The sequence below is a fragment of the Bombus fervidus genome, chromosome 6, assembly GCF_041682495.2.
Source record: "Bombus fervidus isolate BK054 chromosome 6, iyBomFerv1, whole genome shotgun sequence".
Classification (NCBI taxonomy): domain Eukaryota; kingdom Metazoa; phylum Arthropoda; class Insecta; order Hymenoptera; family Apidae; genus Bombus; species Bombus fervidus.
The window spans coordinates 1308478-1323932 of NC_091522.1; positions in this window are offsets into that span (position 1 = coordinate 1308478).

Sequence of the window (15455 nt, forward strand, 5' to 3'; positions counted from 1 at the left end):
TTGTACAGGGTGGGAATACTTTCTACAGGGTTGGAATGCTTTCTACAGGTTTGGAATACATTTGTACAGGGTTGGAATTCTTTCTACAGAGTTGGAATACCTTTGTACCGAGTAGGAATGCTTTCTACAGGGTTGGAATACTTTCTACAGGGTTGGAATGCTTTCTACAGGGTTGGAATGCTTTCTACAGGGTTGGAATGCTTTCTACAGGGTTGGAGTGCTCTCTACAGTGTTGGAATGCTTTTGACAGGGTGGGAATGCTTTCGACAGAGTTGGAATACCTTTCTACAGAGTTGGAATGCTTTCGACAGAGTTGGAATACCTTTGTACAGAGTTGGAATGCTTTCTACAGGGTTGGAATGCTTTCGACAGGGTGGGAATGCTTTCGACAGTGTTGGAATACCTTTCTACAGAGTTGGAATGCTTTCTACAGGGTTGGAATACCTTTGTACAGAGTTGGAATGCTTTCGACAGAGTTGGAATACCTTTGTACAGAGTCAGAATGTTATGTACAGGGTTGGAATTCTTTCTACAGAGTTGGAATACCTTTGTACAGAGTTGGTATGCTTTCTACAGGTTTGGAATACATTTGTACAGAGTTGGAATGCTTTCTACAGGTTTGGAATACATTTGTACAGGGTTGGAATTCTTTCTACAGAGTTGGAATACATTTGTACAGGGTGGAATTCTTTCTACAGAGTTGGAATACCTTTGTACAGAGTTGGAATGCTTTCTACAGGGTTGGAATACTTTCTACAGGGTTGGAATGCTTTCTACAGGGTTGGAATGCCTTCTACAGGGTTGGAATGCTTTCTACAGTGTTGGAATGCTTTCTACAGGGTTGGAACGCTTTCGACAGAGTTGGAATACCTTTGTACAGAATTGGAATACTTTCTACAGGGTTGGAATACCTTTGTACAGGGTTGCAACAGCTTTGTACAGGGTGGGAATACTTTCTACAGGGTAGGAATGCTTTCTACAGGGTCGGAATGCTTTCTACAGTGTTGGAATGCTTTCTACAAAGTTGGAATACCGTTGTACAGAGTTGGAATGCTTTCTACAGGTTTGGAATACATTTGTACAGAGTTGGAATGCTTTCTACAGGTTTGGAATACATTTGTACAGGGTTGGAATTCTTTCTACAGAGTTGGAATACCTTTGTACAGAGTTGGAATGCTTTCTACAGGGTTGGAATACTTTCTACAGGGTTGGAATGCTTTCTACAGGGTTGGAATGCTATCTACAGGGTTGGAATGCTTTCTACAGGGTTGGAATGCTTTCTACAGTGTTGGAATGCTTTCGACAGGGTGGGAATGCTTTCGACAGAGTTGGAATACCTTTCTACAGAGTTGGAATGCTTTCTACAGGTTTGGAATACCTTTGTACAGAGTTGGAATGCTTTCTACAGGGTTGGAATGCTTTCTACAGGGTTGGAATGCTATCGACAGAGTTGGAATACCTTTCTACAGAGTTGGAATGCTTTCTACAGGGTTGGAATACCTTTGTACAGAGTTGGAATGCTTTCGACAGAGTTGGAATACCTTTGTACAGAATCAGAATGCTATGTACAGGGTTGGAATTCTTTCTACAGAGTTGGAATACCTTTGTACAGAGTTGGTATGCTTTCTACAGGTTTGGAATACATTTGTACAGAGTTGGAATGCTTTCTACAGGTTTGGAATACATTTGTACAGGGTTGGAATTCTTTCTACAGAGTTGGAATACCTTTGTACAGAGTGGGAATGCTTTCTACAGGGTTGGAATACTTTCTACAGGGTTGGAATGCTTTCTACAGGGTTGGAATGCTTTCTACAGGGTTGGAATGCTTTCTACAGGGTTGGAATGCTTTCTACAGTGTTGGAATGCTTTCTAGAGGGTTGGAATGCTTTCGACAGAGTTGGAATACCTTTGTACATAGTTGGAATGCTTTCGGTAGAGTTGGAATACCTTTGTACAGTGTTGGAACAGCTTTGTACAGGGTTGGAACAGCTTTGTACAGGGTGGGAATACTTTCTACAGGGTTGGAATGCTTTCTAGAGGGTTGGAATGCTTTCGACATGGTTGGAATGCTTTCGACAGGGTTGGAATGCTTTCGACAGGGTTGGAATGCTTTCGACAAAGTTGGAATACCTTTGTACAGAGTGGGAATGCTTTCGACAGAGTTGGAATACCTTTGTACAGGGTTGGAACAGCTTTGTACAGGGTTGGCACAGCTTTGTACAGGGTTGGAACAGCTTTGTACAGGGTGGGAATACTTTCTACAGGGTTGGAATGCTTTCTAGAGGGTTGGAATGCTTTCGACATGGTTGGAATGCTTTCGACAGGGTTGGAATGCTTTCTACAGTGTTGGAATGCTTTCTACAGTGTTGGAATGCTTTCTACAGGGTTGGAACGCTTTCGATAGAGTTGGAATACCTTTGTACAGAATTGGAATGCTTTCTACAGGGTTGGAATACCTTTGTACAGGGTTGCAACAGCTTTGTACAGGGTGGGAATACTTTCTACAGGGTTGGAATGCTTTCTACAGGTTTGGAATACATTTGTACAGGGTTGGAATTCTTTCTACAGAGTTGGAATACATTTGTACCGAGTTGGAATGCTTTCTACAGGGTTGGAATACTTTCTACAGGGTTGGAATGCTTTCTACAGGGTTGGAATGCTTTCTACAGGGTTGGAATGCTTTCTACAGGGTTGGAATGCTTTCGACAGGGTGGGAATGCTTTCGACAGAGTTGGAATACCTTTCTACAGAGTTGGAATGCTTTCTACAGGGTTGGAATACCTTTGTACAGAGTTGGAATGCTTTCGACAGAGTTGGAATACCTTTGTACAGAGTCAGAATGTTATGTACAGGGTTGGAATTCTTTCTACAGAGTTGGAATACCTTTGTTCAGAGTTGGAATGCTTTCTACAGGTTTGGAATACATTTGTACAGAGTTGGAATGCTTTCTACAGGTTTGGAATACATTTGTACAGGGTGGAATTCTTTCTACAGAGTTGGAATACCTTTGTACAGAGTTGGAATGCTTTCTACAGGGTTGGAATACTTTCTACAGGGTTGGAATGCTTTCTACAGCGTTGGAATGCTTTCTACAGGGTTGGAATGCTTTCTACAGGGTTGGAATGCTTTCTACAGGGTTGGAATGCTATCTACAGTGTTGGAATGCTTTCTACAGGGTTGGAACGCTTTCGACAGAGTTGGAATACCTTTGTACAGAATTGGAATGCTTTCTACAGGGTTGGAATACCTTTGTACAGTGTTGGAACAGCTTTGTACAGGGTTGGAACAGCTTTGTACAGGGTGGGAATACTTTCTACAGGGTTGGAATGCTTTCTAGAGGGTTGGAATGCTTTCGACATGGTTGGAATGCTTTCGACAGGGTTGGAATGCTTTCGACAGGGTTGGAATGCTTTCGACAGAGTTGGAATACCTTTGTACAGAGTGGGAATGCTTTCGACAGAGTTGGAATACCTTTGTACAGGGTTGGAACAGCTTTGTACAGGGTTGGAACAGCTTTGTACAGGGTTGGAACAGCTTTGTACAGGGTGGGAATACTTTCTACAGGGTTGGAATGCTTTCTAGAGGGTTGGAATGCTTTCGACATGGTTGGAATGCTTTCGACAGGGTTGGAATGCTTTCTACAGTGTTGGAATGCTTTCTACAGTGTTGGAATGCTTTCTACAGGGTTGGAACGCTTTCGATAGAGTTGGAATACCTTTGTACAGAATTGGAATGCTTTCTACAGGGTTGGAATACCTTTGTACAGGGTTGCAACAGCTTTGTACAGGGTGGGAATACTTTCTACAGGGTTGGAATGCTTTCTACAGGTTTGGAATACATTTGTACAGGGTTGGAATTCTTTCTACAGAGTTGGAATACATTTGTACCGAGTTGGAATGCTTTCTACAGGGTTGGAATACTTTCTACAGGGTTGGAATGCTTTCTACAGGGTTGGAATGCTTTCTACAGGGTTGGAATGCTTTCTACAGGGTTGGAATGCTTTCGACAGGGTGGGAATGCTTTCGACAGAGTTGGAATACCTTTCTACAGAGTTGGAATGCTTTCTACAGGGTTGGAATACCTTTGTACAGAGTTGGAATGCTTTCGACAGAGTTGGAATACCTTTGTACAGAGTCAGAATGTTATGTACAGGGTTGGAATTCTTTCTACAGAGTTGGAATACCTTTGTTCAGAGTTGGAATGCTTTCTACAGGTTTGGAATACATTTGTACAGAGTTGGAATGCTTTCTACAGGTTTGGAATACATTTGTACAGGGTGGAATTCTTTCTACAGAGTTGGAATACCTTTGTACAGAGTTGGAATGCTTTCTACAGGGTTGGAATACTTTCTACAGGGTTGGAATGCTTTCTACAGCGTTGGAATGCTTTATACAGGGTTGGAATGCTTTCTACAGGGTTGGAATGCTTTCTACAGGGTTGGAATGCTTTCTACAGTGTTGGAATGCTTTCTACAGGGTTGGAACGCTTTCGACAGAGTTGGAATACCTTTGTACAGAATTGGAATGCTTTCTACAGGGTTGGAATACCTTTGTACAGGGTTGCAACAGCTTTGTACAGGGTGGGAATACTTTCTACAGGGTAGGAATGCTTTCTACAGGGTCGGAATGCTTTCTACAGTGTTGGAATGCTTTCTACAGAGTTGGAATACCGTTGTACAGAGTTGGAATGCTTTCTACAGGTTTGGAATACATTTGTACAGAGTTGGAATGCTTTCTACAGGTTTGGAATACATTTGTACAGGGTTGGAATTCTTTCTACAGAGTTGGAATACCTTTGTACAGAGTTGGAATACTTTCTACAGGGTTGGAATACTTTCTACAGGGTTGGAATGCTTTCTACAGGGTTAGAATGCTATCTACAGGGTTGGAATGCTTTTTACAGAGTTGGAATGCTTTCTACAGTGTTGGAATGCTTTCGACAGGGTGGGAATGCTTTCGACAGAGTTGGAATACCTTTCTACAGAGTTGGAATGCTTTCGACAGAGTTGGAATACCTTTGTACAGAGTTGGAATGCTTTCTACAGGTTTGGAATACCTTTGTACAGAGTTGGAATGCTTTCTACAGGGTTGGAATGCTTCTACAGTGTTGGAATACCTTTGTACGGGGTTGGAATGCTTTCTACAGGGTTGGAATGCTTTCTACAGGGTTGGAATGCTTTCTACAGGGTTGGAATGCTTTCTACAGGGTTGGAATGCTTTCTACAGTGTTGGAATGCATTCTACAGGGTTGGAACGCTTTCGACAGAGTTGGAATACCTTTGTACAGAATTGGAATGCTTTCTACAGGTTTGGAATACCTTTGTACAGAGTTGGAATGCTTTCTACAGGGTTGGAATGCTTTCTACAGGGTTGGAATGCTTTCTACAGTGTTGGAATGCTTCTACAGGGTTGGAATACCTTTGTACAGGGTTGGAATGCTTTCTACAGGGTTGGAATGCTTTCTACAGGGTCGGAATGCTTTCTACAGGGTTGGAATGCTTTCTACAGGGTTGGAATGCTTTCTACAGTGTTGGAATGCTTTCTACAGGGTTGGAACGCTTTCGACAGAGTTGGAATACCTTTGTACAGAATTGGAATGCTTTCTACAGGGTTGGAATACCTTTGTACAGGGTTGCAACAGCTTTCTACAGGGTTGGAATGCTTTCTACAGGGTCGGAATGTTTTCTACAGTGTTGGAATGCTTTCTACAGTGTTGGAACGCTTTCGACAGAGTTGGAATACCTTTGTACAGAGTTGGAATGCTTTCTACAGGGTTGGAATGCTTTCGACAGGGTGGGAATGCTTTCGACAGAGTTGGAATACCTTTCTACAGAGCTGGAATGCTTTCTACAGGGTTGGAATACTTTCTACAGTGTTGGAATGCTTTCTACAGGGTTGGAATGCTTTCTACAGGGTTGGAATGCTTTCTACAGGGTTGGAATGCTTTCTACAGGGTTGGAATGCTTTCTACAGTATTGGAATGCTTTCGAGAGGGTTGGAATGCTTTCGACAGAGTTGGAATACCTTTGTACATAGTTGGAATGCTTTCGGTAGAGTTGGAATACCTTTGTACAGGGTTGGAACAGCTTTGTACAGGGTTGGAACAGCTTTGTACAGGGTGGGAATACTTTCTACAGGGTTGGAATGCTTTCTAGAGGGTTGGAATGCTTTCGACATGGTTGGAATGCTTTCGACAGGGTTGGAATGCTTTCGACAGGGTTGGAATGCTTTCGACAGAGTTGGAATACCTTTGTACAGAGTGGGAATGCTTTCGACAGAGTTGGAATACCTTTGTACAGGGTTGGAACAGCTTTGTACAGGGTTGGAACAGCTTTGTACAGGGTTGGAACAGCTTTGTACAGGGTGGGAATACTTTCTACAGGGTTGGAATGCTTTCTAGAGGGTTGGAATGCTTTCGACATGGTTGGAATGCTTTCGACAGGGTTGGAATGCTTTCTACAGGGTTGGAATGCTTTCTACAGTGTTGGAATGCTTTCTACAGGGTTGGAACGCTTTCGACAGAGTTGGAATACCTTTGTACAGAATTGGAATGCTTTCTACAGGGTTGGAATACCTTTGTACAGGGTTGCAACAGCTTTGTACAGGGTGGGAATACTTTCTACAGGGTTGGAATGCTTTCTACAGGTTTGGAATACATTTGTACAGGGTTGGAATTCTTTCTACAGAGTTGGAATACCTTTGTACCGAGTTGGAATGCTTTCTACATGGTTGGAATACTTTCTACAGGGTTGGAATGCTTTCTACAGGGTTGGAATGCTTTCTACAGTGTTGGAATGCTTTCTACAGAGTTGGAATGCTTTCTACAGAGTTGGAATACCTTTGTACAGAGTTGGAATGCTTTCTACAGGGTTGGAATGCTTTCGACAGGGTGGGAATGCTTTCGACAGTGTTGGAATACCTTTCTACAGAGTTGGAATGCTTTCTACAGGGTTGGAATACCTTTGTACAGAGTTGGAATGCTTTCGACAGAGTTGGAATACCTTTGTACAGAGTCAGAATGTTATGTACAGGGTTGGAATTCTTTCTACAGAGTTGGAATACCTTTGTTCAGAGTTGGAATGCTTTCTACAGGTTTGGAATACATTTGTACAGAGTTGGAATGCTTTCTACAGGTTTGGAATACATTTGTACAGGGTGGAATTCTTTCTACAGAGTTGGAATACCTTTGTACAGAGTTGGAATGCTTTCTACAGGGTTGGAATACTTTCTACAGGGTTGGAATGCTTTCTACAGGGTTGGAATGCCTTCTACAGGGTTGGAATGCTTTCTACAGTGTTGGAATGCTTTCTACAGGGTTGGAACGCTTTCGACAGAGTTGGAATACCTTTGTACAGAATTGGAATACTTTCTACAGGGTTGGAATACCTTTGTACAGGGTTGCAACAGCTTTGTACAGGGTGGGAATACTTTCTACAGGGTAGGAATGCTTTCTACAGGGTCGGAATGCTTTCTACAGTGTTGGAATGCTTTCTACAAAGTTGGAATACCGTTGTACAGAGTTGGAATGCTTTCTACAGGTTTGGAATACATTTGTACAGAGTTGGAATGCTTTCTACAGGTTTGGAATACATTTGTACAGGGTTGGAATTCTTTCTACAGAGTTGGAATACCTTTGTACAGAGTTGGAATGCTTTCTACAGGGTTGGAATACTTTCTACAGGGTTGGAATGCTTTCTACAGGGTTGGAATGCTATCTACAGGGTTGGAATGCTTTCTACAGGGTTGGAATGCTTTCTACAGTGTTGGAATGCTTTCGACAGGGTGGGAATGCTTTCGACAGAGTTGGAATACCTTTCTACAGAGTTGGAATGCTTTCTACAGGTTTGGAATACCTTTGTACAGAGTTGGAATGCTTTCTACAGGGTTGGAATGCTTTCTACAGGGTTGGAATGCTTTCTACAGGGTTGGAATGCTATCGACAGAGTTGGAATACCTTTCTACAGAGTTGGAATGCTTTCTACAGGGTTGGAATACCTTTGTACAGAGTTGGAATGCTTTCGACAGAGTTGGAATAACTTTGTACAGAATCAGAATGCTATGTACAGGGTTGGAATTCTTTCTACAGAGTTGGAATACCTTTGTACAGAGTTGGTATGCTTTCTACAGGTTTGGAATACATTTGTACAGAGTTGGAATGCTTTCTACAGGTTTGGAATACATTTGTACAGGGTTGGAATTCTTTCTACAGAGTTGGAATACCTTTGTACAGAGTGGGAATGCTTTCTACAGGGTTGGAATACTTTCTACAGGGTTGGAATGCTTTCTACAGGGTTGGAATGCTTTCTACAGGGTTGGAATGCTTTCTACAGGGTTGGAATGCTTTCGACAGGGTGGGAATGCTTTCGACAGAGTTGGAATACCTTTCTACAGAGTTGGAATGCTTTCTACAGGGTTGGAATACCTTTGTACAGAGTTGGAATGCTTTCGACAGAGTTGGAATACCTTTGTACAGAGTCAGAATGTTATGTACAGGGTTGGAATTCTTTCTACAGAGTTGGAATACCTTTGTTCAGAGTTGGAATGCTTTCTACAGGTTTGGAATACATTTGTACAGAGTTGGAATGCTTTCTACAGGTTTGGAATACATTTGTACAGGGTGGAATTCTTTCTACAGAGTTGGAATACCTTTGTACAGAGTTGGAATGCTTTCTACAGGGTTGGAATACTTTCTACAGGGTTGGAATGCTTTCTACAGCGTTGGAATGCTTTATACAGGGTTGGAATGCTTTCTACAGGGTTGGAATGCTTTCTACAGGGTTGGAATGCTTTCTACAGTGTTGGAATGCTTTCTACAGGGTTGGAACGCTTTCGACAGAGTTGGAATACCTTTGTACAGAATTGGAATGCTTTCTACAGGGTTGGAATACCTTTGTACAGGGTTGCAACAGCTTTGTACAGGGTGGGAATACTTTCTACAGGGTAGGAATGCTTTCTACAGGGTCGGAATGCTTTCTACAGTGTTGGAATGCTTTCTACAGAGTTGGAATACCGTTGTACAGAGTTGGAATGCTTTCTACAGGTTTGGAATACATTTGTACAGAGTTGGAATGCTTTCTACAGGTTTGGAATACATTTGTACAGGGTTGGAATTCTTTCTACAGAGTTGGAATACCTTTGTACAGAGTTGGAATACTTTCTACAGGGTTGGAATACTTTCTACAGGGTTGGAATGCTTTCTACAGGGTTAGAATGCTATCTACAGGGTTGGAATGCTTTTTACAGAGTTGGAATGCTTTCTACAGTGTTGGAATGCTTTCGACAGGGTGGGAATGCTTTCGACAGAGTTGGAATACCTTTCTACAGAGTTGGAATGCTTTCGACAGAGTTGGAATACCTTTGTACAGAGTTGGAATGCTTTCTACAGGTTTGGAATACCTTTGTACAGAGTTGGAATGCTTTCTACAGGGTTGGAATGCTTCTACAGTGTTGGAATACCTTTGTACGGGGTTGGAATGCTTTCTACAGGGTTGGAATGCTTTCTACAGGGTTGGAATGCTTTCTACAGGGTTGGAATGCTTTCTACAGGGTTGGAATGCTTTCTACAGTGTTGGAATGCATTCTACAGGGTTGGAACGCTTTCGACAGAGTTGGAATACCTTTGTACAGAATTGGAATGCTTTCTACAGGTTTGGAATACCTTTGTACAGAGTTGGAATGCTTTCTACAGGGTTGGAATGCTTTCTACAGGGTTGGAATGCTTTCTACAGTGTTGGAATGCTTCTACAGGGTTGGAATACCTTTGTACAGGGTTGGAATGCTTTCTACAGGGTTGGAATGCTTTCTACAGGGTCGGAATGCTTTCTACAGGGTTGGAATGCTTTCTACAGGGTTGGAATGCTTTCTACAGTGTTGGAATGCTTTCTACAGGGTTGGAACGCTTTCGACAGAGTTGGAATACCTTTGTACAGAATTGGAATGCTTTCTACAGGGTTGGAATACCTTTGTACAGGGTTGCAACAGCTTTCTACAGGGTTGGAATGCTTTCTACAGGGTCGGAATGCTTTCTACAGTGTTGGAATGCTTTCTACAGTGTTGGAACGCTTTCGACAGAGTTGGAATACCTTTGTACAGAGTTGGAATGCTTTCTACAGGGTTGGAATGCTTTCGACAGGGTGGGAATGCTTTCGACAGAGTTGGAATACCTTTCTACAGAGCTGGAATGCTTTCTACAGGGTTGGAATACTTTCTACAGTGTTGGAATGCTTTCTACAGGGTTGGAATGCTTTCTACAGGGTTGGAATGCTTTCTACAGGGTTGGAATGCTTTCTACAGGGTTGGAATGCTTTCTACAGTATTGGAATGCTTTCGAGAGGGTTGGAATGCTTTCGACAGAGTTGGAATACCTTTGTACATAGTTGGAATGCTTTCGGTAGAGTTGGAATACCTTTGTACAGGGTTGGAACAGCTTTGTACAGGGTTGGAACAGCTTTGTACAGGGTGGGAATACTTTCTACAGGGTTGGAATGCTTTCTAGAGGGTTGGAATGCTTTCGACATGGTTGGAATGCTTTCGACAGGGTTGGAGTGCTTTCGACAGGGTTGGAATGCTTTCGACAGAGTTGGAATACCTTTGTACAGAGTGGGAATGCTTTCGACAGAGTTGGAATACCTTTGTACAGGGTTGGAACAGCTTTGTACAGGGTTGGAACAGCTTTGTACAGGGTTGGAACAGCTTTGTACAGGGTGGGAATACTTTCTACAGGGTTGGAATGCTTTCTAGAGGGTTGGAATGCTTTCGACATGGTTGGAATGCTTTCGACAGGGTTGGAATGCTTTCTACAGGGTTGGAATGCTTTCTACAGTGTTGGAATGCTTTCTACAGGGTTGGAACGCTTTCGACAGAGTTGGAATACCTTTGTACAGAATTGGAATGCTTTCTACAGGGTTGGAATACCTTTGTACAGGGTTGCAACAGCTTTGTACAGGGTGGGAATACTTTCTACAGGGTTGGAATGCTTTCTACAGGTTTGGAATACATTTGTACAGGGTTGGAATTCTTTCTACAGAGTTGGAATACCTTTGTACCGAGTTGGAATGCTTTCTACATGGTTGGAATACTTTCTACAGGGTTGGAATGCTTTCTACAGGGTTGGAATGCTTTCTACAGTGTTGGAATGCTTTCTACAGAGTTGGAATGCTTTCTACAGAGTTGGAATACCTTTGTACAGAGTTGGAATGCTTTCTACAGGGTTGGAATGCTTTCGACAGGGTGGGAATGCTTTCGACAGTGTTGGAATACCTTTCTACAGAGTTGGAATGCTTTCTACAGGGTTGGAATACCTTTGTACAGAGTTGGAATGCTTTCGACAGAGTTGGAATACCTTTGTACAGAGTCAGAATGTTATGTACAGGGTTGGAATTCTTTCTACAGAGTTGGAATACCTTTGTTCAGAGTTGGAATGCTTTCTACAGGTTTGGAATACATTTGTACAGAGTTGGAATGCTTTCTACAGGTTTGGAATACATTTGTACAGGGTGGAATTCTTTCTACAGAGTTGGAATACCTTTGTACAGAGTTGGAATGCTTTCTACAGGGTTGGAATACTTTCTACAGGGTTGGAATGCTTTCTACAGGGTTGGAATGCCTTCTACAGGGTTGGAATGCTTTCTACAGTGTTGGAATGCTTTCTACAGGGTTGGAACGCTTTCGACAGAGTTGGAATACCTTTGTACAGAATTGGAATACTTTCTACAGGGTTGGAATACCTTTGTACAGGGTTGCAACAGCTTTGTACAGGGTGGGAATACTTTCTACAGGGTAGGAATGCTTTCTACAGGGTCGGAATGCTTTCTACAGTGTTGGAATGCTTTCTACAAAGTTGGAATACCGTTGTACAGAGTTGGAATGCTTTCTACAGGTTTGGAATACATTTGTACAGAGTTGGAATGCTTTCTACAGGTTTGGAATACATTTGTACAGGGTTGGAATTCTTTCTACAGAGTTGGAATACCTTTGTACAGAGTTGGAATGCTTTCTACAGGGTTGGAATACTTTCTACAGGGTTGGAATGCTTTCTACAGGGTTGGAATGCTATCTACAGGGTTGGAATGCTTTCTACAGGGTTGGAATGCTTTCTACAGTGTTGGAATGCTTTCGACAGGGTGGGAATGCTTTCGACAGAGTTGGAATACCTTTCTACAGAGTTGGAATGCTTTCTACAGGTTTGGAATACCTTTGTACAGAGTTGGAATGCTTTCTACAGGGTTGGAATGCTTTCTACAGGGTTGGAATGCTTTCTACAGGGTTGGAATGCTATCGACAGAGTTGGAATACCTTTCTACAGAGTTGGAATGCTTTCTACAGGGTTGGAATACCTTTGTACAGAGTTGGAATGCTTTCGACAGAGTTGGAATAACTTTGTACAGAATCAGAATGCTATGTACAGGGTTGGAATTCTTTCTACAGAGTTGGAATACCTTTGTACAGAGTTGGTATGCTTTCTACAGGTTTGGAATACATTTGTACAGAGTTGGAATGCTTTCTACAGGTTTGGAATACATTTGTACAGGGTTGGAATTCTTTCTACAGAGTTGGAATACCTTTGTACAGAGTGGGAATGCTTTCTACAGGGTTGGAATACTTTCTACAGGGTTGGAATGCTTTCTACAGGGTTGGAATGCTTTCTACAGGGTTGGAATGCTTTCTACAGGGTTGGAATGCTTTCTAGAGGGTTGGAATGCTTTCGACAGAGTTGGAATACCTTTGTACATAGTTGGAATGCTTTCGGTAGAGTTGGAATACCTTTGTATAGTGTTGGAACAGCTTTGTACAGGGTTGGAACAGCTTTGTACAGGGTGGGAATACTTTCTACAGGGTTGGAATGCTTTCTAGAGGGTTGGAATGCTTTCGACATGGTTGGAATGCTTTCGACAGGGTTGGAATGCTTTCGACAGGGTTGGAATGCTTTCGACAGAGTTGGAATACCTTTGTACAGAGTGGGAATGCTTTCGACAGAGTTGGAATACCTTTGTACAGAGTCAGAATGTTATGTACAGGGTTGGAATTCTTTCTACAGAGTTGGAATACCTTTGTTCAGAGTTGGAATGCTTTCTACAGGTTTGGAATACATTTGTACAGAGTTGGAATGCTTTCTACAGGTTTGGAATACATTTGTACAGGGTGGAATTCTTTCTACAGAGTTGGAATACCTTTGTACAGAGTTGGAATGCCTTCTACAGGGTTGGAATACTTTCTACAGGGTTGGAATGCTTTCTACAGGGTTGGAATGCCTTCTACAGGGTTGGAATGCTTTCTACAGTGTTGGAATGCTTTCTACAGGGTTGGAACGCTTTCGACAGAGTTGGAATACCTTTGTACAGAATTGGAATACTTTCTACAGGGTTGGAATACCTTTGTACAGGGTTGCAACAGCTTTGTACAGGGTGGGAATACTTTCTACAGGGTAGGAATGCTTTCTACAGGGTCGGAATGCTTTCTACAGTGTTGGAATGCTTTCTACAAAGTTGGAATACCGTTGTACAGAGTTGGAATGCTTTCTACAGGTTTGGAATACATTTGTACAGAGTTGGAATGCTTTCTACAGGTTTGGAATACATTTGTACAGGGTTGGAATTCTTTCTACAGAGTTGGAATACCTTTGTACAGAGTTGGAATGCTTTCTACAGGGTTGGAATACTTTCTACAGGGTTGGAATGCTTTCTACAGGGTTGGAATGCTATCTACAGGGTTGGAATGCTTTCTACAGGGTTGGAATGCTTTCTACAGTGTTGGAATGCTTTCGACAGGGTGGGAATGCTTTCGACAGAGTTGGAATACCTTTCTACAGAGTTGGAATGCTTTCTACAGGTTTGGAATACCTTTGTACAGAGTTGGAATGCTTTCTACAGGGTTGGAATGCTTTCTACAGGGTTGGAATGCTATCGACAGAGTGGGAATACCTTTCTACAGAGTTGGAATGCTTTCTACAGGGTTGGAATACCTTTGTACAGAGTTGGAATGCTTTCGACAGAGTTGGAATAACTTTGTACAGAATCAGAATGCTATGTACAGGGTTGGAATTCTTTCTACAGAGTTGGAATACCTTTGTACAGAGTTGGTATGCTTTCTACAGGTTTGGAATACATTTGTACAGAGTTGGAATGCTTTCTACAGGTTTGGAATACATTTGTACAGGGTTGGAATTCTTTCTACAGAGTTGGAATACCTTTGTACAGAGTGGGAATGCTTTCTACAGGGTTGGAATACTTTCTACAGGGTTGGAATGCTTTCTACAGGGTTGGAATGCTTTCTACAGGGTTGGAATGCTTTCTACAGGGTTGGAATGCTTTCTAGAGGGTTGGAATGCTTTCGACAGAGTTGGAATACCTTTGTACATAGTTGGAATGCTTTCGGTAGAGTTGGAATACCTTTGTACAGTGTTGGAACAGCTTTGTACAGGGTTGGAACAGCTTTGTACAGGGTGGGAATACTTTCTACAGGGTTGGAATGCTTTCTAGAGGGTTGGAATGCTTTCGACATGGTTGGAATGCTTTCGACAGGGTTGGAATGCTTTCGACAGGGTTGGAATGCTTTCGACAGAGTTGGAATACCTTTGTAAAGAGTGGGAATGCTTTCGACAGAGTTGGAATACCTTTGTACAGGGTTGGAACAGCTTTGTACAGGGTTGGAACAGCTTTGTACAGGGTTGGAACAGCTTTGTACAGGGTGGGAATACTTTCTACAGGGTTGGAATGCTTTCTAGAGGGTTGGAATGCTTTCGACATGGTTGGAATGCTTTCGACAGGGTTGGAATGCTTTCTACAGTGTTGGAATGCTTTCTACAGTGTTGGAATGCTTTCTACAGGGTTGGAACGCTTTCGACAGAGTTGGAATACCTTTGTACAGAATTGGAATGCTTTCTACAGGGTTGGAATACCTTTGTACAGGGTTGCAACAGCTTTGTACAGGGTGGGAATACTTTCTACAGGGTTGGAATGCTTTCTACAGGTTTGGAATACATTTGTACAGGGTTGGAATTCTTTCTACAGAGTTGGAATACATTTGTACCGAGTTGGAATGCTTTCTACAGGGTTGGAATACTTTCTACAGGGTTGGAATGCTTTCTACAGGGTTGGAATGCTTTCTACAGAGCTGGAATGCTTTCTACAGGGTTGCAATACTTTCTACAGTGTTGGAATGCTTTCTACAGGGTTGGAATGCTTTCTACAGGGTTGGAATGCTTTCTACAGGGTTGGAATGCTTTCTAGAGGGTTGGAATGCTTTCGACAGAGTTGGAATACCTTTGTACATAGTTGGAATGCTTTCGGTAGAGTTGGAATACCTTTGTACAGTGTTGGAACAGCTTTGTACAGGGTTGGAACAGCTTTGTACAGGGTGGGAATACTTTCTACAGGGTTGGAATGCTTTCTAGAGGGTTGGAATGCTTTCGACATGGTTGGAATGCTTTCGACAGGGTTGGAATGCTTTCGACAGGGT